Here is a 22,676-nt window from a genome sequence, read left to right as displayed (position 1 = left end):
CGTCCCAATTCCACAGCCCACTAAAAGAACATATTACTGATGTGGAAAAATCTTCAATATCGTCTTTCCAAGCCTTCCATCTTCCAAAGAGACAAACTATAGCTAGTTGGGACTAGATAACTAGAGTATAGGATTAATATTTAAGTGAATACAATTGCATCTTTCTTTTATTTAAAGAAATTGATGGGTTTCTAGAAGCCTAAGGGATTAGGTTCCGAAAACCAGAAGTATCATGAAGGGAAAAATGTCCAGAATTAGAAAAAAACAAAAAAACAAAAAACAAAAAAAAAAAAAACAAAAAAACAAAAACAAAAACAAAAAAAACTAACAACTCAAAAGGGTGTATCCAGTGCACGAAGCTAATGCAAGAGTAGATTACAAGAAACTAACCCCCACAATTATAACCCCAAACAAGAATAGAAACACAAGAGGGGACAACCCAGAATTATCCCCACAAGATGCAAGCTGTACAATAACCCAAAACCAGAAAAAGAACAAACACAAGAAAAGAGAGAAAAAGACCTACGCAGGATGGAGCTGAACTTCTGGTCGAGTGTAGGCCCAGGTGTGAGGAATAAAACCTCCAAATTATAACAGATTCTGACGGCTGGTTCTAAAGTTATGAAGGTTCTTGATTTTCAGACCTAGGAGAGAGAATCCAAGGATTCCTGCAGGGACAGCAACTGGGCAGCTCCGATCAGTCTACTAAGATAGATCGAGTGGTCCACTTAAGGTACAGAAAAGGTTCTTCAATAGCGCAGTAGATCAGAACTTCAAGATTGACAATAGGGGCGATCGATTGGCTTCTCAAAGGAGACTTCTGACTGATCGATCTCAAGGGGCAGAACTGAACAGTAATCAATTAATAAAGGCAGTAACAGTGATCAGAAATAGAACATCGATTGCAGAAATTAAAAGAGAAACAAAGGGAAAATGTGAAGGAGTGGCTGTCTCGGACCGGGCTTCTCACCCACAGCTCTCCTGGCTGTTCTAAGCAATTGATTGGCTGCAATTATTCTTTATTCAAATCTGCGAAATAAGTGTACATAAGCTCCTCTATTTAAAGAGGGCAGAATTACAACCATAGTAGGTCTAGGAGCTAATAGGAGTTAGTTTCCATCTAGGACTAACCACTCCTATTGTAACTAGGACTAGAAATAGACTAAGACTAGAACAAGGGCTGATAGGCCTTGATAGGACTTACAATCAATGGGCTCAAAATCACATAAAGACATTAAATAGTACTTAAGTAAAATCCCAATTCGATGGGCCCATTCTTTATTACATGAAATAGGCCTCAATTAAGAGGCCGATTGTAGACCCTTTGGGCTGGGCTTCCTCTTGCGATAGCCCTGCCCATAATAGGGATCTACATCAGCTCCCCCCTTCTTAAAATCATTCGTCTTCAATGAATGAATGAATGAAGGACATGTAATGCTCATAGAGATCCGTATCAAGTCGTCGGAAATCATCCGCATAGATCCAAGTGCAATCTTGTTGCGGTCGTCCTTTCCACTTGCCGAGGAATGAGTAGTACCCCTAGCCTCCACGAACTGTAGTGAACTTGCTATCGGGAACATCTTCAATAACATCATTTGTAGAGTATACAAATTGGGGAAACTTTAGAGTATGTTATGTGTCACCTTCATCAGCATGGTGCCCCACGTACAATGTCAGATCAGCCACATTGAAGACATTGGTGATCTTCAGGGTAGGAGGTAATTCAAGCATGTAAGCATTAGTGCCAATCCGCTTCAGAACCTTGTAAGGACCCATGTTGCAAGGATGGAGTTTGTGCACTGTACTGGGAGGGAACCTCTCAGGTGGAATTCGAACCATCACCATATCACCAGGTTGAAATTCCACGTAGCGTCGATGACAATTAGCAGTTGTTTGATAGCCGTCATTGCTAATGGCTATGCGTCAACGAACATCAACATGTACCTCTGTGACATGCCTAAGGAACTCATCCGCTTCAACACTAACACAGGCATGAGGTGGCAAAGGTACCATGTAAACCAGTCGTTGTGGCTATAGTCCAAGAATAATCCCAAATGATGTACGACCAATGGTGCGGTTGACGGAGCTATTATAGGCAAACATAGCAATGTCTAGAATAGATGGCCAAGTTTTCTCATAATCACGGACTAGGCAACGGAGTACATTGCCAAGGCTTCTATTCGCCACTTTTGTCTGTCCGTCTGTTCGAGGATGGAATGCCGTGGAGAACTTGAGTTTAGTGTTTGTTTTCAACCATTGGTTTTCTTGAAATAGCTCATGAACTTTACATCCTTATCTAAAACAATCACTGTGGCAAACCATGTATACGTCCTATCTCTTTGAAGAAGAGCTTGGCTAAGTGACTTGCATCAAGAGTTTTCCTGCACGGGATAAAGTGTGCCATCTTGGAGAAACGATCCACTCCCACAAATATAGTAGAATCATACCTTTCCCATGTAGGTGGTAAGCCTAAGACAAAGTCCATCCATATGTCTAGCCAAGGTGCATGCGGAATGGGCAGCAGTGTATACAAACCCACATTCTTCTTTTCTCCATTAGCAAGTTGACAAGTGCAGCATCTTTGTATAACATACTGAACATCCTTTTGTAGTTGAGGCCAATAATACAAGTCTATCATCACAGAGTAGATCTTGTCCTTGCCAAAGTGTCCCCCCATTCCTACTCCATGTAGCTCTCGAACCAAGTGATGCCTTAAAGAGGTATTTGGAATGCAAAGACGTGTGCCCTTGAAGAGGTATCCATCATGTATGAAGAATTTGCACGGTGAAGGTATTCATCATTAGCACCTTTCGGCTAAGGACATCAGCCACTTGATTCTCTTTTCCAGCCTTGTACTTGAGAGCAAATACATATCCTTGCAAATGTGAGATCCACTTAGCATGCCGATCACTAATGGTCTTTTGTGAATGCAAGTATATGAGTGCTTCATGATCCGAATAAAGTATGAACTCTTTGCCAATTAGGTAATGTCTCCAATGCTTGAGAATTTGAACAACGGCATAGAGCTCTAGGTTATAAATAGAGTACCTTCTTTTTGCATCATTCAACTTTTCACTGTAGAAGGCAATCGAATGGTCCTTTTGCATAAGCACTCCTATCCCAATATGGGATGCGTCAGTAGCCACTTCAAACATAAGATCAAAATTTGGTAGTCTAAGCACTGGTGCTTCAGTCATCTTTTGTTTGATCAAATTGAATGCTTTAGTGGCCGCCAAAGTCCATTGAAATGGAACTTTTTCCCCTTTTGTACACTCTGTGATAGGGGCTACAATAGCACTGAAATTCCGTATGAACCGTCGGTAGAATGAGGCTAGGCCGTGAAAGCTACGGACTTCTGTCAAAGTCTTTGGAATAGGCCAATCTACCACACTCTTCACCTTTTCCGGATCAGCTTCTATACCTTGTGAAGACACAATAAAGCCAAGGAAGATAACCTTGGGCAACATGAAAGAACACTTTTCAGATTGATATAGAGCTTCTCTTCTCGTAGTACCCTCATGACATGTCTCAGATGCTCAAGGTGCTCATTTTGTGCCCTACTATAGATCAATATGTCATCGAAGTATACTACAATGAACTTGCTAATGAAGGGGCACAGTACATGTGTCATCACCCCAATAAAAGTGCTAAGTGCATTGGTGAGTCCAAAAGATATGACTTTCCACTCATAAAGTCCTTTGGTCTTGAAAGTTGTTTTCCATTCATCCCCTGGACGAATTCGAATTTGATGGTAGCCACTACGTAGATCAATCTTTGAGAATATAGAGGCTCCTGTCAACATATCAAGCATATCATCCAAACGAGGAATAGGAAATCTGTACTTTACCATGATTTTACTGATAGCACAGTTGTCAACGCACATACACCATGACCCATCTTTCTTTGGTGTCAATAGGATTGGTACTGCACATGGACTCATGCTTTCAACCAAAAACCCTTTCTTCAACAAATCATCCACTTGTCTCTTGAGATCGGCACTCTGTGGGACTGAGACAGTAAGTGGGCAGATTAGGGAGTACTGACCCAGGCACAAGGTTAATAGCATGTTGAATATCCCTCATAGGTGGTAGTTCCTCTAGTAATTCATCAGGCACCAAATCTAAAAAATCATCAAGCAACTCTTTGATTTGTGGTGGATGTTTTACCTCTTTAACCGGTTCAGTTACTTTAGTAACAAGGTAATGAGGGGCCGGTGTGACCCAATCCAGGTGGCTGTGGGCCCACTTAAATAAATAGAGCAAATCTAATAACCAATGGCAGTACCGTAATATTCCAAAAATTCCAAAGGTTTTTTTTTTTTTCACTAAAGGAGCAATAGGACTTAAAAGGTTTTCTATTTATAGTTTAGGGACATTCTAGGGACTAAAAGGGAATTAAGGATAAAGGAGAATATGGGAGAAGGAGAGGGATATTAAGGCAAAAGGGTAATTAAAAAGGGGTTTCTTGACAACCCACGATGGTTGTCTACAACCTCCAGCCAAGAGGAGCAAGGCGAGGGTCCAGGGGGTCCTCAAGTGAAGAGAACTCCCTCAATAGGGGTCTGATGGGGCTGAAACTTCACGGAGAGATTCAACACTCATAAAGCTCTTGATTACAAGCAACCATAAGGTCAAATGACCAGTTAACACAAGATCTATGACTGCTGAAACAGATCTGGGTGATGGTGCACAAACCAGATCTGTTCATAACTTCAAATCTCACTGTAGGGGCTTCAACAGAGGTCAAGCTTCTAAGGTTTCAATCGCCCAAGGGAGGGGAACCTTCGAACAAATCTTCAGCCTAAGCAGGTCAAGCACAAGGGAGATCAGTGAACTTATGTAAAGTTGTAACCGTTGCCAGAAACAAAGTAATCCTAGAGAAAGAGAAAATATAGTAGGAAAGTGATTAAGAAGGGGAAGAAAGGCAGCCACGCAAGGGAGGGGAGAAATCGCAGGGAAGGGGGGTTCTCACAAAAGGGAGGGGAGGGGAGGGGAGGGGAGGGGAGGGGAGAGAGAGCAGCCATGCAGGCATTTCACAACTAAATTCATTCTTCATTAATCAACTAACTCTTTCCTTGAATTACATGTCTAATTTATAACAAAATAATTAAAATTTTCTAATTAAAGTCAAAGACTAAGATAGAAATAAAATCTCCTAAACCTAGGCTAATAGAATTAGAAGCAAATAAGGACTCAAATAGGAAACAAATATTCTCAAATAAAAAAAAATTCTAAAATATTCTAATAATCTTGAACCAAAATCAGTAACTTCGATCCCAAATTGAATTTGGTTTTGGGTCTGGGTTCTGGACTGGGTTTGGGTCGATCCATCGTAGTAATGCTACATCAATTCCCCTGATGTTTAGAAAAACTCGTCCACGAGTTTTATAGAAGGGGAGAATCAGCACCACTCGATCAACATCCTCGATCAATGGCTTTGATGGGGTAAAGATCCAACACAGCTCACAATCAACGGTCACGATCTCCTGATGGTCGTCAACAAATGATATGATTCTAATTGGAATCGGTTGGTAGGGATTCACAACTGAAATCGGACCATCGATCAGTTCTTCAGATGCAACCATCATCGGATCGTCCAGTTCATCTTTAACATCGACAGCAAAGCTTGTTGGAATGGCCTCTAGATGGGCAGCTTTAAGCACTTCTAGATTAGCTTGGAGAGCTTTCAGAGCTTCTTTATTATGTTGATGAGAGCATGGTTCCCGAGGTGCCGTCACAATGTCATGAATGACGTGACCTTGTTGTCTACCAGGGTTCAGAATACGTGTCTCTAAGGAATCAAGTCTTGCGGTAATGATCTGAAGGGTAACAGCTTGTGCTTCCCCTTCTATCCTACTAGCAACCAACTCTATTTAGAAAGCACTAACCACCTTCAATGTCTCTTCATTTTGTCGAAGTAACCAAGTCCACAGTTCAGATGAGGGGGTGGTGTAAGCAACCATTGGAGTAAATGGGTTGACAGGAAATTTGCTCTGATACCAAATAATGCGAGGCCGGTGGGCCCCAAGAGATCAAACTAGGATGGATGTGGGCCCACTTAAATAACTTAGAAGCCAAGGACTAGAAGCATGGCAATTTGGTAATTAAATGGCCCCAAGGTTAAGGAAGAGTTTAGATTAGTTCACTGGGGGTAAACTAAGAAGGGGGAAGACTCAATGGCAGGCTGTAATAAAGAGGAGGAAGAGAGGGTCATTAGTATGGGAGGTAAAACAAAAGAACTTTTACACAAAAGACGAAGAACTAAAGACTTTTAAATTCCCACTTTAGAAAAAGAGAGTAACATATGAAAGGGGAGGGGGTAAACTTGGAATGCCAAATACTTAGTGGCAAGGTATAAATAAAAGGTTAAAGGAGGGGTATTAATCTGGAATGAAAATGGACTACCACAAAAGACGAAATAGTAATAAAGGGCAAGGAGTTAAAGGGGTTTGAGGGGTATAATAGGAAAACCAGGTGGGGAAAGGGTTAGAATAGCTTTTAATTACCAAAAGGAAAGAGGATTCATCTTCAACCTTGGAATCAAAGCAGAGAAGGGGCGGAACTCCAAATCGGATTCATGCCTGGTTCCTCTTTCACCAAATCTGCTCCACATGAAATTCCAGGCTTATGAAACTATGTCCAAACCCTTCTATAATCAAGCCCTAGCACCACCAACAATAATCAACTAAGAGAGATATAGCCCTCGAAATCAGATCTGGGCGGAAGCTTGAGAGAGCCTGAGTTACAGATTTCAGCCCTCATAGTATACTGATTATTAAGCACTCATATCATGTGTATTAGATCACCTACAGGTAAGGAAGTAACACCATTGTTCTCAGTCCAAGCCAACAAAGCACCAAGGAGTTTGAAGGCACTATCCAAGGCTGCAGGTACCGCCTAGAAATAGGGGAAGCAGGGGTTATAAGACAAAATCAGAAACGAAGAAGAAGAAAGTGGGAAAGAGAAAAAAAGACAGAAGAAGAGGAAAGGTAGGGAGGTCGCAAGGAAGAAGAAGAAAGGGGGGGTGTCTCGCTGGACAAGGAGGAGATAAGAGAGGGGGGGAAGGGAGAGATTTCATAGATTAAGTGAGAAAAAGGAGGGGGGAGCAAGAGCAGCCACGCATGCCTTTCGCAACTTAATTCATTCTTCATTAATCAACTAACTCTTCCCTTGAATTACATGTCTAATTTATAATAAAATAAAATTAAAACTTTCTAATTAAAGTCAAAGACTAAGATAGAAATAAAATCCCCTAAACCTAGGCTAACAGAATTAGAAGCAAATAAGGACTCAAATAGGAAACAAATATTCTCAAATAAAATAAAATCCTAGAATATTCTAATAATCTTGAACCCAAATCAGTAACTTTGATCCCAAATTGAATTTGTTTTAGGTCTGTGTTCTGGATCGGGTTTGGGTCGATCCATCATAGTGCTGCTACATCACAAGGGCTAAGATTAGTTCGATTTCTTCACTAGTAGTTAAGAACTCTCTATGGGGTAGCACACATAGTTTGCTGTCCATCATGGCCTTCTTGCTAAAATTGTCTTTGAATGGTGGCTTCTTTTGTTCGGTGGTTGCTTTGGAAGAGGTCTTTGCAATATTCTTTAAGACATGTTGTCTTCTTACTTGGGCAGCCCTTACCTTGTCTTTCACTTGTGGTATGTTGAGTGGATTTAGAATGAATGGCTTGCCTTTGTGATCGAAGAAGCATTGGTTCTTAGTACCTCCAACTAGAACATTGTTGTCATAGAGCCAAGGCCTTCCAAGTAGTACATCAGTGAGGACCATGGGAATGCCATCACACCATACATCTTCATAATCTGAGACCTTCAATGGCACAGAACAGCGTTGAGTTACAGCCATGGTGGTGTTGTCTAGAAGTGATACCTTGTATGGTTGTAGATGTGGTTCAGTCTTAAGCTTTCCTTCAACCACGAAAGCCTAGGATACAACGTTCACACAACTCCCGTTGTCCACAATTACCTGAGCTTTGTGAGGTCTGCTAGACATCAAGTTGTAGAAAATATTGTTCCTCCTCCAGTCTTCACCTTTAGTTTCAGTCACTAGGATTCTTGCCACTATATTGACATAGGCATAAGGATCATCGTCCTCTAGTGTATACTCATCCTCAAACTCATCTTCCATTCCTTCAACTTCAACATTAATGGTACAATCATCATCCTGAGGTTCATGAATTTGTAGATCAAGGTTGGACTCGATGGCATTGATTATGAAGTTGGATCATCCTCGGTTGGGGCAGAATTTTGCCATATGACCAATTCTCCCACAGTTGTAGCATGTTATAGATCCGTTCTCCCCTCCCCCTATTAGAGCCTTACCCTTATCATATGTATCTTGTGGAGCTTGAGTAGGGAATCCACTGGACATTTCCTTTTGTTGTCAATTGACTGGTTGTACCTCCTGGAGGATGATTTGATTAGATCCTCTGCGTCTAGTGCTTTATCAAAACATGTATTTATGAAAGGTATCTCGATCACACCATGCTTCTCATGAATGTCGTACCTTAACCCCAATCTAAAACGAGATATGAGTAGTTCTTCATCTTCTTTATGGGCACCTGTTCGTGAAAGCAATTCATTGAATCGATTAATATATTCTTCTACAGTCATAGTACCTTGCCTGAGAGTATTCAGCATGTCATAGAGTCGACATCGGTATGTTGGTGGTAGGAACCCATCGTTGAGGAGAAATTTCAAATCTTCCCAACTGCGAGGCATCTGGCGACTGCATATGAGCCTATCTTCTTCATTATTCCATCAATCCTTAGCTCCACCAGTTAGCTTAGTGATAGCTAATTGGACTTTCCTTTCTTCAAGCATACGGTACCAACGGAAGTAGTCGTCAAAAGAATTTACCCAGTTATGGTAATAGAGGGGATCGTGCCTTCCATTCTATTCTTTCAGTTCCAACTTCACCTTGTATCATTATGGCGATGTTGGTAATTGTCATAATCATCATACTCTTCATCACGAACTGATATATTCCTTTGAGCTCGCATAGTGACCCTTCTAGGTACATTATAAGTATTGTTAACAGTAGGTCGAACATTAGTTGGAGCAGCATTAGTTTGAGTACTAGAGCGAGTAGCATTCGACTCTCTTAGTTCAGCTATCTATTGATCATGTCCTTCCAACCTTGTAGTCAAGGCTTGGAGGGCTTTCCACACATCTTCCAGAGTAATTTGTTAGGGTCTTTCTTCAGTCATAGCTCTGATACCACTTAATACAGGAGTAGATTACAAGAAACAAACCCCCACAATTATAACCCCAAACAAGAATAGAAACACAAAAGGGGACAACCCAGAATTATCCCCACAAGATGCAAGCAGTACAATAACCCAAAACCAGAAAAAGAACAAACACAAGAAAAGAGAGAAAAAGACCTACACAGGATGGAGCTGAGCTTCTGGTCGAGTGTAGGCCCAGGTGTGAGGAATAAAACCTCCAAATATCAACAGATTCTGAAGGCTGGTTCTGAAGTTACGAAGGTTCTTGATTTTCAGACCTAGGAGAGAGAATCCAAGGATTCCTGCAGGGATAGCAACTGGGCAGCTCCGATCAGTCTACTAAGATGGATCGAGTGGTCCACTTAAGGTACAGAAAAGGTTCTTCAATAACGCAGCAGATCAGAACTTCAAGATTGACAATAGGGGAGATCGATTGGCTTCTCAAAGAAGACTTCTGACTGATCGATCTCAAGGGGCAGAACTGAACAGTAATCAATTAATAAAGGCAGTAACAGTGATCAGAAATAGAACATCGATTGCAGAAATTAAAAGAGAAACAAAGGGAAAGTGGGGAGGAGTGGCTGTCTCAGCCCAAGCTTCTCACTCACAGCTATCCCGGCTGTTCTAAGCAATTAATTGGCTGCAATTATTCTTTATTCAAATCTGCGAAATAAGTGTACATAAGCTCCTCTATTTAAAGAGGGAAGAATTACAACCATAATAGGTCTAGGAGCTAATAGGAGTTAATTTCCAACTAGGACTAACCACTACTATTGCAACTAGGACTAGAAATAGACTAAGACTAGAACTAGGGCTGATCGGCCTTGATAGGACTTACAATCAATGGGCCCAAAATAACAAAGACATTAAAATAGTACTTAAGTAAAAGCCTAATTCGATGGGCCCATTGGGCCCATTCTTTATTACATCAAATAGGCCTCAATTAAGAGGCTGATTGTAGACACTTTGGGCTGGGCTTCCTCCTGCGATTGCCCTACCCACAATAGGGATCTACATCAGAGGCTCCCACCACTGCAAGGTCTGGAGAGGTCATAATGTACACAGCCCCCTGCTTTGCAGAGAGGTTGTTTCCCAACTTGAAGCCACTGCAATGAAGCAACCTTACCGTTTCTCAAAAACTTGATCTTTGTGTTTAAATCATTGTTTTATACCTAATTTTTTGCTATAAATTGATGGATTCAGGTAACACTAACCCATCCATAGCATCAAACTTCATTTGCAAGGATTTGTAGTAAGATTCAAAAAATTCATGTTCGGGTTTATTTTTTGTTTTCATTTCTTTGAAAAACCAAGTTATATGCCGTTCGGAAAATTATATGTAGTACATCTAGATCAGATCTATCAACTACAATAGTTATGGAAATGTGGGAGACACACTACCATAACTATTTCGATTGGGGTCAATATTGTGCTCATGTTCGGTCGATGCACAACATCATCCTAGTCGCTCCTATTCTTGAAGACCCTACCTACTATGAGTTTAAACCACCCCGACACTCTTCATGGCAATAGACTATTACTACATGTAAGAAACCTCATCCTTTATAAAAATTTCAATTGAAAGCACTTGTCCCACTATGCGTTGTTCACCATTTTAGTTTTTATGCATGATACATGTTATATATTGCTTATTTATACTACTTTTTTATCCAAAAAATGTATTTCCATGCATATCTTGACCATTTTCATGCATCTTTAGTGCATCTTGGTATCTCCAAAATGATACAATACAATACCTCTATTAAAATCACTTGACTAATACGATAGGCAACACCGATACTTAAAAGCTTGTTATTACCTACAAGATTATAGAGGACACACCTATCCTGCATAGATCTCCCCACAACATATTAAAACAAATAGCTTCCGATAGAACGACCGTCACGCTCCCGAGAAAACCCCCTACCCTCCTTTTCTCTTCTCGTCCTCTCGCTCTTCATCTCCCTCTTCCTCTGAACTTCTTCTTCTCCTCCTCCTCCTCCTCCTCCTCGGTCTCACGAGTCTATGAGATCCCTTTTCTTCTTCGGTCTCTCATGCCTGGGAGGTCGTGATCCACCCTAGCCACTTCCCCTTTCCTTCCTCCCCCATCTCTGATCTGATGCTGGTCTTGCCAGGATCCCTGATCCTCCTTGCTGGATTCATTGGCTCCCTCTTCCGCTAGCGAACTCTGGCCTGCCACTAAGCATAGTTTGTCGCTATCAGCTGCTCCGACCTGCTCCCAGAATGAATCATTGGCTCCTCCCCCCCTCCGTCGATGCTTGATGGGTCTGCTAACCCTCATCCTTGAGTTGCGATGTTCGAGTGTGCTTTGGTGACTGACCTTGCCATGCTCTCCTCCCCCTACTCTTGTTCCATGGCAGACCAATGGTGTTATGGCGACTTTGGCATGCTCTTCGCAAGGCTGCAACCCGGAAGGTTGCCAGTTTTGCACGGCTGACAACTGCCTCACTGACAACCTCCGAAAGGCCGGCGCCCCCCTTCGCGGCTATCACCTCGCTAGGTCAGATTCTCTCTTGTCCGCAGCCCTCCGCAATGCCCACGCCCCCGCCGTCGTGCCTACCTTTTCCGTCGGAATCCTGATTCAAGTCTTGACGGCTGGAAGGAATTGTGATGAGACCTGTTGGTAGGGCTTGGTGGAACCCTACCTCCATTTTTCCTAGTCTGCCCCTCCTCCTTTGGGCTTCTGGGTTCCTGTTCTGCCCATGTGGACTTTTGAATTGTAAGTTGTTGGGCTTCAGGCTCTTGTTTTCAGCCTTGTAGGCCTTGTGTAGTTTTAGACATATCCTTGTGACGTGTCTTCCACTCATCGAGCCCACTTAGCCTTGGTTGACGTCCTTTTGGACTTTGGTCTCCCTTTTGGGCTTGTAATCTCCCTTTTGGGATACATTTCCTTTTAATGCATTCACTAATTCACCCAAAAAAAAAAAAAAAACAAATTGCTTCCAAACTGCTGACTCAACGAGTTCATATTGTTAACTTTTGCTCATAATCAAATCAACCAACACTGACACCAAGCAAAACAAAACAAAATGCAAGGTCACCTTTACAAACCCCAAGTGCAACCACAAGGCCTCCATCCCAACCTTTTAAGCACAGATATTCTTAATTTTTTTACTGCATCCGAGAACCTTATACAATATCCCATGGGCTAGCTATGGTTCAAGTCATACCAGTCTATAACAGTGAAGCATCTTTATTATTATGCTGTTAATTTACTTTTTCTAGTCATAATGGTTTATACTCATGAAGTGTCGGAAAAACTGATATAACATAAGGCATGTTGTCACAAGGTGATGCCTTGACAAGATATATAGTGTACTATTGTTACTATTTTTAGAAAGATTTTGCTTTGACCCATATTGAGAGATTAAGTTGGTTAAGTTTTTAGTCCCATCAATTTTAAGTTGGCCTTTCAACCCCCCTCCAAAAAAAAGTTGAATTACCATTGGTTATTAGGAATTGTTATAATTAGCAAGTTGAAATTCATGCACTAGTCCTTTGGGAGTTTTCGAAGTTTCAAAAGGAACTACAGTCCACCCATGTAAAGTTGTAACACAAACTTCCAAATCAGCTTATGGTCAAGAGAATAGTTTTCGGTTGATAGGCATTTGAAGCATATCAGTGTTAGTAGAGTAGTACTATACTTTTTCAATTTTCTGCAAGACTGCAATACATCACCATAGGAAAGTTTTTTTAACTCTATTTTGTGTTGTAAGCCAGTTTTAGGTCAGATTTGCTATAGTAGCACTATCCCTATGTGTCCTGAGTCCTCTTCAAACATAGTTAACAGTCACCCTTCTGAGCTCAAACTCCAGCCTTCCTTCAATCTCATCCGATAAGTTCAGTCTGAAAGAGTATAGAAACTATATGCATGATATATTAAAGACATACATTAGTTCAGAATCCTACTCCTAAGCTTAAAGGAATAATGAGTGCATGATTTAGAATAGCCAAGGTACCTGCATGGACCTATCAAAAGCACATTGAATCGACATAGGATCTTAACGACAGGGGTATAGATGGATCTATCGTTCGGTTCTTGTGGAGAAGTTCTATTGAAGGACATGAACATGAATAAGTTAAGATTTGAATGCCGAGTTGATGGAATTTGGGTTTTGAACTGCCGCTGCCCTGAAATTCCACCAAGAGAAATTAAGGGTTTACCAAATTAGTTGGAAATTCAGAAGAGCAGGGAACCAAATTTCGAAAAGGCCCACAATCTTATTGACATGCAACAGGATGTGTTTTTATCCACAGATGATCAAGGATAGAAGAATATCCACCATAGTTGTAAGGCGCCGCCTAGGTGTCCAGGCGATTTTCTCGGGGTCTAGACAATTGTTGCTATATTGAAAGGAGCAATGAAATGGTATCGAAGCAGGTTTGTCACTTATTTACGCCAAATATCGTTTGATTTATAAATAAGCAAATACTCCCCCTATTTGAATCTAATAAAAGAAGTTTAAAAATCAAATTCCAAAAAGATAAAAGTCAATTCCCCAATTCAAGAATAAAATATGGACCTTTGGTGGCGAATTTCAACTTTCAAAGGCTGGGTTTTTCCCAAATCTGAAAATTCCATAAATATTATCATGGTAAATCATTATTAAGAACCAGAAGTGCAATAAAGTAATCTTTTGTTCTGATGTCCATAACTTAATTTTCATTAAAGCAATTTTTAATAGCATTAGCGCACATTGAAATAAGTTTGATTAGAAGATAACATTGTCAATACAACTCAAATTTAAGCAATCTTGGATTTGTTGGAAAACTGGTTTTGTGCTCTACACAATACAAAGTCTCATGTAAAAATAAAATCATTTGACCAGTCAAACTTATTAACAAAACAAAAATATTTCTCTAAATGCTGATTTTTTATGACTTTATGCAACTTGATATTGATACATTATGACTATTGTTTATAGGTAGGCAACTCTTGACCGCTTTATTGTGAGGACTCGGTCTTTACCAACTAAGCGCTTGATGACTTGATGTGGCTTAATGTTGATTTTTTTATGATTTGAAGTGATTTAATGTTATTTTTGACAATATAAGGTTATATGTAACATACTTTTTTTTTTTTGTGTGAATGCAAACCAAATAATGTTAGAAAAGAGAGAAGATCAAAATTAAAAATTAAAAAATAACACTTGGGCGCCTAGGCACCCCTCCACTGCCTTGGCAACTATGATCTGCTCTATTAACAGCAATGGGAAATTTACTTGATCTTTCATTAATTGTGTATTTAATTTGTTTTCTATTCACCTAAGGGATCAGGTTTAGAAAACCTAAGAAAATCTGAGTCTACAGGAAAAAGGAACTACCAGATTTTGGAGAAAACTTGATAGCTTAACCAGAACAAATCAGACAGGCATAAAACTTTGGTCAAGTTCTCAGCTTAGACAGTAGAACTGAACAGACCTGAAAAGTTTGATAGGACTCCAACTGGAACTAGGATTCTAGAATAGAACCCCAGAAAAGTCAATTGACAGCAGGATTTTCCTTCAAAACAGAAGTCAAACACTCACTTGAACTAACGATTAAACAGCAAGTAGAATTCTAAACCAGTAGCAGACTTTGAAAAGTTAAATTGAACTAGGATTCTGAATTCGATTAGAGAACTGGGAGATAAAAACAGAAACAGATTTTAATAATCTTATAAGCAGTTTGATTGCATGTAATATCAAGATTTCACCACAGGAAGAATGTATGAAATAAAGCAACAACATGAGCTTAAGAAGTCCCAGCAGAACACAAGATCGCAGGGTGCATAACTAAGATATTTTACCTGAAACTTGATAGAATAAAGGATAGAAAATCAGATCACGAATCCACCGAACCTGCAGGCTTGAAATCCACCAAAGCCCTAATTGTGAATCCACAAACTAAACAAATCAGAATTCACTGAGCAAACCAAGGTTCAAGAAGTTGGGATTCGGTCGAAACTTACCAAAATTTGGTTTCGACCTGAACCAGCACAAAACCTAGTGTGACTCAGCAGATATTCAGAGTTTTAACCAAAACTTCCATGTTTCGGTCGAAATCTTGATTGTAGTCAGTGGTGCCTTTTCGTTTCACCAAAACAGCACAACCACTTAACATAAAATCCAAAATTTGATTAAAACAGTCGACTTCAACTTATATTTCAACAGGTTTTGCAAGCCTAAGCACCTCAATTTTACCTGGATTCTAGTCATTCCACTTCCAACTCTTGGTAAAACAAGTTCTTAGAAGGTTGTACAAGTAATTTCCAACTAACATTTGGTGGATATGAGGGAGAATGGTCAAAGATTCATAGTTTAAGGTAGTACCATTCTTCCCTAAAGTTTTTTGTAAATATGTAGTGGTTGGGCTTCAACTTTTTATATGTTAAGATGGATGTGCAGCAAAACTAGGAAAGATAAAGTAAGGAATGAGCATACTAGAGTTGATTTGGGAGTTGCCCCAGTTGACAATAAGTTCTAAGAAAGTTGTTTAAGGTGGTATGTTCATGTTCAACGAAAGCCTGGGGATGCCCCCCACCCCAATAAAGAGGAATGATCTGATTCTGATTTAAGAGATAAAAGAGCTAGGGGTAGGCCTAAAATGACCATAGAAGACGTGAGAAATGACATGCATAGGGTTTGTCTCAAGTATGACCTCAGATAGAGCCGATTAGAGGGTAAGGATCCATGTAGCTGACCCCATTTAGCTGAGATTTCCTTGTTCTACTAGGTTGTGCTTCTTCCCTTTTACTCTCATTTACTTCATTCATAGTTATTAAGGCGTCGCCAAGGCGTTGGTAAGGCAATGCCCAGGAGCTAAGGCGGTTCCAAGAGGTAAGGCAGTAGGCTGCTTTAGTTGTAGTTCATAAGGCGAAGGCGACCACCTTAACCAATAAGGCGTTATAAGGCATCATTTTATGCGCCTTATGATGCCTTATGTACATTACAAAAATAACTTGATTTTTAAAACTGATTTACATAGATTCTAGATATTATTTCGTGATTAGCAAGTTTATGAAGAAGAATACACTTGAGATGCATGGGATCAAGTCTATTAAAACTAAAGTCTAAGACTCAACCAAAAGAAAAACACGATTCACAATTTTACATTCACAAATACAAGGATTTCTCAAGGGTTTACTAGCCAACGACGAGCCTTCCTCCTTTGATTCTTACTACAGCGGCAAGGATTCTTCTCTGGCGGCCTTCGGCGAAGCTTTGTACCCCCCTCTCCAGGTATGTTGTATTGTTTTTCTCATCTTCTTTCTTCTTCATTCTTCATGCTATGGTGACTGGTGAGAGCTGTTTTTTTTTTCTTTTTCTTTTTCTTTCTTCTCCCTTCTTTCTTCTTCGTTCTTCTTCATCATACGGTGAGAGATCTCAGAGCCTTGACTTTTTTTTTTTTTTCCTTCTTTCTTCTTCATCCATGGCGACTCTTCCTTTTTTTTTTTTTTCCTTCTTCTTCATTCTTCTTCATCCTACGGTGAGAGCTCAGTGCTCTACCTGTTTTCTTTTCTTTTCTTTTCTTCTTTCTTCTCCCTTCTTTCTTCTTCCTTTTCTACAAATGGACATGGAGGTCTTAAGGAACTAACTACTAAAGCAATTTTTATGAAGTTATATGAATTCTGAATTCTGCCATTACCTTCTATTTTTGTCCCTCACTTTATATTTTTGTTCCTGCATGTTTCTCTCAATTCAACCAGTGAATGGAGTTCTATCTTCTCCCTTCTTCTCTCAAAATACTAGTATATTTTAAGTCTTCTTTTCATTATATTTATAATTTTGTTTCATAATTATTTATTTATATTATATGTCAATATGTTATAATGATGATTGATGATTGATGAAGATGAACTTAGTTTATTCACTATATTTGTTTTCTTGATGAATATCTTGCATTGGTATAAAGTATAAACCTTTAATATTTATTTAGCATATGAGTAGTAAGATTCAACTAGGATTTGAGTAATATACGAACGCTTTATTCAATAAGGCGACGCCTTATGCCAGCCTTATCGCCAAAATGCTCCAAAATACCCTCAAACGCTTCGATCGCCTCACCACCTTAATAACCTTGCTTTCATTTGACTTTCTTTTCTTTTATTTTGTTTTTGCACAGATCCATGTACCCGATCCCATTAAGTTGAGATAAGGCTAAGTTTTTTGTTTTGTTGTTTAAATTATTTTTCTATTTTCTGGTTTAATTTTTTTATTTTATTGCAACAATTTTTTGGAAAAAGTAAGGTTAATACTTAGTGGTTGGAGCTCAATTTTATATATGTTAATCAACATCAGCTGAACTATGGCCTCACGTTGTCACTTTTTTCAGCCAAAAAAATTTGACGTAATTTTTTTTTTCAAAAAAATTTTCTGTTTTGGTTTGAAAAATAGCAAAAAAGATAAATTATTGTGGTTGCTTTTTCAACTCAAAATGATGTTTATAAGGTTGTCTTTCAAACAAATGTTTTGTTGTCATCATTCCACAAGGCTATTTGCTAGAAATTTGGGTTGGAAAGGGTCAAAAACATCAAAAATTGGTCATCTCAGGGTAGGTTGAAACCATCAAAACTTGCAAAATTTCAGTCAACTTGTGAAAGCCATTAAGATGAATACAACTGATGAAGATCCAAATCCCGAAACTGGAATCAGATCACTTATAGGCCCATTCAAACAATTAAAATCTCAAATATAACGGTTGAGTGGCAATCTTGTAAATTCTCCGCACAATTAGAACCTTCTTGAAGGGGTTAAAAGTGGTCTGGGGTAAAATAGTAACTTCAATTAGGAAAAGAGGGCTTAATTGGGTACTGGGTATTAAACTGAAATGGGGCTTAAATATAATAACTTCATAACCGAAAGGACTCTTAAGAAATTAACAAAAATTAGGCCCTTAACTCTAAAATAAGAAGAAAGGGAGCTTCTTCTTCAACCTTATGTCTAAACAGAAAGGCGAAAGACTCTAGGTCAATTTAGGTGAGAGTGCTCTATGACGAGGGCTTCAATCCAAGTGAAATTTCAGGAGGAAATTTGGAGCCCATTGTCCCCTTGAATTCGATGCAGAAAACAACTCATCCTCAAAGATCAACAACAACTCCTAAAATCAGGTAGGGCGATGGCTTCAGGTTTAGATCTAAGTTGCAGGTTTTATTTCTCACGGCAAGGATGGTTTATGTCAAAGAAGCTCCAAGGGTTTGGTCGCCCAGGGAAGGAGAATTAAAACCCAAAATATCAGCTCATAACTAAAAGGAACCAAGGAGTTCCAACGATTCTCTTCCAACAAACAGTGCTGCTAGCTACAAGGATCAAGTATGAACATAAAAGATGGGAAGTCAGGGGTATTGATAATAAAGAGGAAATAAAAGCAAAGGGAAGAAAAACAGAAAAGGGGAAGAAGACAAAGAGAAGAAAAAGATAAGAAGAAGAAGAAGAAGAAGAGAGAGAGAGAGAGAGAGAGGGGAGCATGCACGGCAGCCATGGCTTCAAACCAAAAACTTCATTCAACTCTTCAAATCAAGTCTGCCCTCTACCATGTTACATGGCTATATAAAGAAGAAAAAAAAAACATTAATTAATGGAAAATAATTGGAATCGCAACTAACATAACTTAGAAAGTGAAATCTAAAATTGAATCTCCCTACTAACTTGACCACACCCTACACTGACAATTAAGGAAACAAACCAAAGTACTAAATTAATCCCAAATCTTCCCACGGCCAACTGCATCAACAACCAAGTAGAGGTGGAGCCTGAATTGGAGCCTATCCAATTCACAGGAGACTCAGTTTGATCATGCTACCCAGGATGTTGACCACAGTACACATGTAGGTTATACTAGAGGCTTGTGCCGCAGGTTTAGACCAGATGAGGAGCATAACAGCGTTGATATGGAGATGTTTCTTTTGTATATGACACACTTGGAGGCCTCAATCTGGAGGGTAGTAGTGAGTTCAAGCAACAGGACAGTAGCATGCACCATCATTTCCCACAAACATCTAGTGTCAGGTATGGTGTGTATGATCAGCATAGCTCTTCATCATCTTCATTCTGCACTATTAATGATAATTAATCATAGGGTGTAACATACTTTGTGGATAGTATCTTCTCCTAATTTATAAGCCCATAAAGAGAGGGTGAAGTTAGTACATGAGATTAGTACTTAAAGTGTTTGAGTTCGAGCAGGATACTTATTAGCTAGAAATAGTTCTATTTTGGGTCTGTACTTTATTAGTGTAAGAGAGAATTAGGAGTCCTTTTGTTAATCAATTTAGGAAATTTAAATGGTACTATACGTACACTCCCATCAGTTAGAAACGATCTGAATAATAGAATCGAGTTTATTTCAAGATTTTTTGAGATATTGAGCTTAGTAAACATGGGTGGAACCGTGGAAGCTCTTCTTCTAGCCTTCTGCTGCTGTTTCTTTCTTCTAGTTCTGATCATCTCTTCTTAGGTGTGATCTTCCCATATCCCTTATATTTCTTCTTATACTTCTTTATCTTTTCTCATTCTTCACTAAGTGGATACACTATTTTTCAGTCAAATCTGATTGTTAGATTCTGACTTGTCTAATTTCTCATATCATACCTTTATTCCGTCTGTTAGCAATTTTGGGCGCCAGATTCTTTCTAGAACCTTGAACTGCATTGGAAAGACTTCACCCAGCCCAGTCATTTTCCCTCCTTAGGGCCTTTAATCTTAAAATCCACACGGTATGGGACTCCCAGTTTTATACTGGTTCATCAACAATCCTTGAGCATATTCAGTCATCAAATAGTTGTCCTCACAAGATACTTTCTAGAAAGTGTACAATCCAGCATCCAAAGACAGCAGATATCTAACCCAAGATTTTTTTCCCCCCTCTGATTCAACCTATCCTCCCTACCAAGATACCACTTTATATTGGTCATTGCTTTTTTACGTAGCATTGCCCTCCAATTCTGTTTATGGTACTTGAAACTATTTTCATCAGACGGTTAACCTTTCCTCATATTATTTTATCCCATTTCAATGACACATAACACTTGATTAATCATGACACATAACACTTGATTAATCATGATTATAACCTTTTATTCCCTTCTCTTCCATATTTCTTTCAAGAAAAAATTAAAAAAAAAAGTGCAGCGCATTGCCAGAAGAAATATGTGAAACTACTCAAGATGACAAGTGGTTTATACCAGGATGAAAAACATCTAAGAACTCATACAATCTAACACCTACATTTCTGATCAAATACATGCCACTACTTTCTCTCAAAGCTTTGCTTTACATTAGGAGTGTTTGAAATTTCGAGCAAAGTCTATCATAAACTGGAAAAATTGCTGAAATTTTGAGCGGAATCTTTCAAATAGCGAAATATTTCTGTTTCCCTGGGATCAAAATAACCCCTGGGTGAAATCTAAAACATTACTTTACAGTAAACTGGAAATATAAGAACAGACCAAATAACTCATGTTAACAGCAAAAGCACTAGATACACTAAGACCAGCAACTAAATAAAGTACAATTTTATCATTGCCTATTCCTGAATCCATCGAAACTAGAACCCAAAATGCAACCATGACTGAACTAGTACATTTCCATCACCTGGAAGCAAACTCGGATGTTGATGTGCAAGCAGCTAACCTAATACTGTGGATTCACTTTCTCTTAACCAATATGCTTCCATTCATTACAAAGAATCTACCTACATGCAACTCAATAAACTAATCAATTAACAGCAAACCAACCAAATCAACAAAAACCAACAATCAATACAGTCGAAAGAAAGCTAACAATCAGAACAGGAACCAGACCATTAAATTATTCACTTCCGAATCATATCCAGAAAAAGAAGCAACAATCCCCAAGATTCCCACTTTACTGATCTATAATCATCGTTATCATTCGACAAAACTACAAACTACGCTTTAAAACGCCAAATAAAACCGAACTCACTGACAGAAACCCTAGAATTACCGTACTCCAATGAGAGGAAAAATTAGAAAGAATAGTAACAGAATGAAAAAACTTACAATTTACTTCTTTTTCTTTTCAAGGAATCTGATATGAACGAACGAAGCGAAAACAATGGCGCCGAGACGGTGTCTGCAGACGACTCGACAGGAACATCATAGAAAGGATGAAAAACGGCTTAGGCTTCAGGCCTTTACGAGGCAAAAGTAAAGTGCTCACACTCGATCTGTGCATAAGACAGCAGACCGTTAGATTCTCTAACGTGATGTGGGAGTGCAAAAAGCTTAACCTACGCACCAACCCAGGTTAAGTGACTTTTTTTTTTTTTTCTTTGGTGAAAAGTGCATTTACGTGTCGGCCCCAAACGGATTTGAATTTAAGGTTTGGGAAAATTACAATTACGAAAAATATTTAATAGGGGTGAAACAGACGGGGTTTCAAAAAACCCAAGCCGAGTCCTGCATCCCTTTAATTGGGCCGGAGTTTGACTGGGTTGGCTCGGGCTCTTACTTTTATTCCACCATTTTTGGTTTTCCTATCATACATCTATGTCAAATGAGATATCATTCTAATGGATTTTTAAAATCAAAAGTGGGTGATGGGTTTATACTTTATAATATGTTATGTATAAGGTTTCTTAAATTAAAAATGTGAGCAATGTGTGCATGTAGCATTATAATATATTATATTTATAATGTATTATATTATAACTTATATTACAATACATGTATATATTATTATAATAATATATACAACTAATGAAGTAAAAGCAATATATATATATATATATATAAACATATTGTATAATCAGGGTTAAAAGTTATGGTTGAGTTGAGCTGGGCGGGCCCAAGCCTGGGCCTTAACTCGGGCCCCACCAACCCTGACCTAGGGTTAGTGTTTTTCAACCCTAACCCACTCTCAAGGTTAGAAAACTTAGCACAAGCCCTATTTAGGCTCAAGGCGAGTTAGGGAGGGTTCGGGTTATAAAGGCCAAATTTACACCCCTATACAAGATTATCTGAAATAATCTATTGTTTAACCAAATTACCCATCTAATCCATTGTTTAACTGAATTACTTATTGATTAGCCAAAAAGTGTACAGAGCTCACTATACCAAGACACCAACTAACCCAGAACACCAAGGTCGAGCATCCAGCTCTGACTCCCCAAGGTCAAGCTTCTAACTCAAACTTTTCAATGTCAAGCCTCCAGCTCGAACTCCTCAAGGTCGAGCGTCCAACTTGGACTACTCAAGGGCCGAGCCTCCAGCTCGGACTATGACACATTTTGCCGCCCCGACAAATAAGGCGCGATCCCAAAATCCCACACCAGCAACTCAGCTGATCTTCTCACCAACTCACTAGCTCCTCAACAAATTCTATCTCTTGCTGTGCAAGGAAACCAATTCGTTGCGAGATCTGCTTGACCAAGGACTCTCCAAATAGAGAGTTCATATCCGGATTAGG

General features: G+C 39.3%; 1 protein-coding gene across 3 annotated transcripts in view; it reads right to left on the bottom strand.

Annotated features, from left to right (window-relative positions):
• Positions 1–21,422, bottom strand: part of LOC122058005 (FRIGIDA-like protein 3) — a 28,293-nt gene extending 6,871 nt beyond the window's left edge. Inside the window, exons 1-2 of one of the 3 annotated variants that reach the window (XM_042620380.1) lie at positions 21,269–21,418; positions 15,059–15,136 (exon numbers count right to left, since the gene is read on the bottom strand). The gene's annotated coding sequence lies outside the window, so the exon portion shown is untranslated. Of the gene's footprint in view, positions 1–15,058; positions 15,137–21,268 lie in introns of all 3 variants that reach the window. The other 2 variants (XM_042620378.1, XM_042620379.1) reach the window with 2 other exon arrangements.
• Between the last annotated feature and the right edge of the window lie 1,254 nt (positions 21,423–22,676).

This window comes from Macadamia integrifolia, chromosome 12 (genome assembly GCF_013358625.1).
Source record: "Macadamia integrifolia cultivar HAES 741 chromosome 12, SCU_Mint_v3, whole genome shotgun sequence".
In the NCBI taxonomy this organism is placed as follows: domain Eukaryota; kingdom Viridiplantae; phylum Streptophyta; class Magnoliopsida; order Proteales; family Proteaceae; genus Macadamia; species Macadamia integrifolia.
Note: the sequence above shows the minus strand (reverse complement) of the source record. Positions and strands in the feature narration are given on the sequence as shown.